Source organism: Triticum aestivum, chromosome 3B (genome assembly GCF_018294505.1).
Source record: "Triticum aestivum cultivar Chinese Spring chromosome 3B, IWGSC CS RefSeq v2.1, whole genome shotgun sequence".
NCBI classification, from domain to species: domain Eukaryota; kingdom Viridiplantae; phylum Streptophyta; class Magnoliopsida; order Poales; family Poaceae; genus Triticum; species Triticum aestivum.
Window position 1 is genome coordinate 108,869,725 of NC_057801.1, and position 3,500 is coordinate 108,873,224.

A 3,500-nucleotide genomic window follows, 5' to 3' on the forward strand; every position below is an offset into this window, starting at 1 on the left:
CGTACTCCTTCCTCCTATATATACCTACGGACCCCGAAAACATCCAGGGGCACCACGAAGCACAATTTCCACCACCGTAACCTTCTGTATCCGCGAGATCCCATCTTGGAGCCTTCGCCGGCACTCTGCCAGAGGGGGAATCGACCATGGAGGGCCTCTACATCAACATCCTTGCCCCTCCTATGAGTTGTGAGTAGTTTACCACAGACCTACGGGTCCATAGTTATTAGCTAGATGGCTTCTTCTCCCTTTTTGGATCTCAATACAATGATCTCCCCCTCTCTTGTGGAGATATATTCGATGTAATCTCTTTTTGCGGTGTGTTTGTCAAGATCTGATGAATTGTGAGTTTATGTTCAGATTTATATATGGTTATTAATTGAATCTTCTCTGAATTCTTTTGTGTATGATTGAGTTATCTTTGCAACTCTCTTCGAATTATCGGTTTGGTTTGGCCTACTAGATTGATCTTTCTTGCCATGGGAGAAGTGCTTAGCTTTGGGTTCAATCTTGCGGTGTTCTTACCCAGTGACAGAAAGGGTTGCAAGACACGTATTGTATTGTTGCCATCGAGGATAACAAGATGGGGTTTATATCATATTGCATGAGTTTATCCCTCTACATCATATCATCTTGCTTAATGCGTTACTCCCGGGTCTATCTCTTACTATCATATTTGCTTTCATTCTACTTTTATTTGCATCTTTACTTTCTTGCATCTATATCATAAAATACCAAAAATATATTTATCTTATCATACTATCTCTATTAGATCTCACTTTCGCAAGTGGCCGTGAAGGGATTGACAACCCCTTTATTGCGTTGGTTGCGAGTTCTCAGTTTGTTTGTGTAGGTGCGTGGGACTTTTGAGGAGCCTCGTACTGGATTGATACCTTGGTTCTCAAAAACTGAGGGAAATACTTACGCTACACTTGCTGCATCACCCTCTCCTCTTCGGGGAAAACCAACGCTAGCTCAAGACGTAGCAAGAAGGATTTCTGGCGCCGTTGCCGGGGAGGTCTTCGCTCAAGTCAAGACATACCAAGTACCCATCACAAACCCATCTCCCTCGCATTTACATTATTTGCCATTTGCCTCTCGTTTTCCTCTCCCCCACTTCACCCTTGTCGTTTTATTCGCCCTCTCTTTCCCAATCTCCTCCTCTCTTTTAGCTCGCCTTTTTCTCGTTTGCCTTTTTGCTTGCTCGTGTGTTAGTTCACCTTGTCACTATGACTAGTCTCTTATCTTCTCCATTATCTCCCGAGAGTGAAGTTTTAAATTTTAAGCAAAGGGAGGGAGAAAATCTAAACGACGCTTGGTATAGAATTTGCAATGCTCAAAATAGATCTACCAGGAAGCAATCTACTTCAGTTCTTCTTCGTAATTTTTATGTAGGTGCTAATCCTTGGTTTAGATATACCCTTGATACCATTACTGGAGGGAATTTCTTGGGTAGCCATACTTTTGATTCTTACAATGCTTTAGTAGATTTATTTGGCTCACCACCTCCTTTGATTAACGGAACTATGTTAACCTTGGAGCATGTTATGCAAAGACTTGAAATTATTGAGAATAAAGTTGCTACCATTGAATCAACTGAAAATCTTGATAAAAAGATCCACAATCAAATTACCCAATATGGATCTAAGGTAGGAACAACTTTGAAAAATATTAAAGAAAAAGAACCCATAGTTAACGAGAAAATAAATCTAGATTCCACAAGAATCGATAAACTTGAGGGTATCATTACCAACTTGGGAACCGCTTTTTCTTCCATTCAAAACACTCCAAGTTCGTCTACTAAAAAACCTAAGCTTACTTATGTTCCTAAGAGTAAGGATGAATCATCTAGTAAGGAAACTGCGGATCTTAAATCTATAAGTGTTCATCCCAATCTTTTTGCCATCATTAAGGAACCTTTTGCTATGAATGAATTTTTCGATCTTGTGCCTAAGAGTTTGATAATTACTAGAAAGAAAGAAATTTCTAAGAAAGATAGATGCCTCATTGAAGAATTGCCCACCAAAGATGGCACTCTTTAGATCTATCCTTGCTCTTATGCCTAGCTAGGGGCGTTAAACGATAGCGCTAGTTGGGAGGCAACCCAATTTTATTTATGTTCTTTGTTTTTGTTACTGTTTAGTGTTAAATTTTGTTTCTACTTTCTGTTTAGATGTGTTTTTATCTTTTGTTTAGTGTTTGTGCCAAGTAGAACCTATAGGATAAACTATGATGATGGTTGATTTGATTCTGCTGAAAAACAGAAACTTTGCGCTCACGAGAAAAAATTCAATAAATCACAGAAAAGAGCTTTTGCATTGATTCTTTTTGCTGATGATCAATAAAGAAATTGTCCAGTACTTCCTATTTTTTAGGATTTTTAGAGTTCCATAAGTTTGCGTTAGTTACAGATTGCTACAGACTGTTCTGTTTTTGACAGATTCTGTTTTTCGTGTGTTGTTTGCTTATTTCAATGCATCTATGGCTAATAAATTAGTTTATAAACCATAAGGAAGTTGGAATACAGTAGGTTTAACACCAAAATAAATAAAGAATGAGTTCATTTCAGTACCTTATGTGGTGGTTTTGTTTTCTTTCACTAACGGAGCTTATACGATTTCCTGTTGAGTTTTGTGTTGTGAAGTTTTCAAGTTTTGGGTAAAGCTTTTATGGACTATGGAATAAAGAGTGGCAAGAGCCTAAGCTTGGGGATGCTTATGGAACCCCAAGATATTCAAGAATATCCAAAAGCCTAAGCTTGGGGATGCCCCGGGAAGGCATCCCCTCTTTCGTCTTCGTTCATTGGTAACTTTACTTGGAGCTATATTTTTATTCGCTACATGATATGTGTTTTGCTTGGAGCGTCGTGTATTATATTGGTCTTTGCTTGTTAGTTTACCACAATCATCCTTGATGTAACACACCTTTTTGGAGAAGCCTATTTGATTAGAATTTGCTAGAATACTCTATGCGCTTCACTTATATCTTTTGAGCTTGATAGTTTTTGCTCTAGTGCTTCACTTATATCTTTTAGAGCATGGTGGTGGATTAATTTTATAGAAATTGCTAGTCTCTCATGCTTCACTTATATTATTTTGAGAGTCTCTTATAACAGCATGGTATTTGCTATGGTTTTAATTTGGTCCTAGAATGATGAGCATCCAAGTTGGGTATAATAAAAACTATCATAGAAAGTGAATTGGATGCTATGATCAATTTGATGCTCGATAATTGTTTTGAGATATGGAGGTAGTAATATTAAATTCATGCTAGTTGGGTGATTATGGATTTAAAGAATGCTTGAGTTGAAGTTTGTGATTCCCATAGCATGCACGTATGGTGAACCGCTTTGTGATGAAGTTGGAGCACAATTTTATTTATTGATTGTCTTCCTTATGAGTGGCAGTCGGGGACGAGCGATGGTCTTTTCCTACCAATCTATCCCCCTAGGAGCATGCATGTAGTGCTTTGGTTTTTGATGACTTCTAAATTTTTACAAC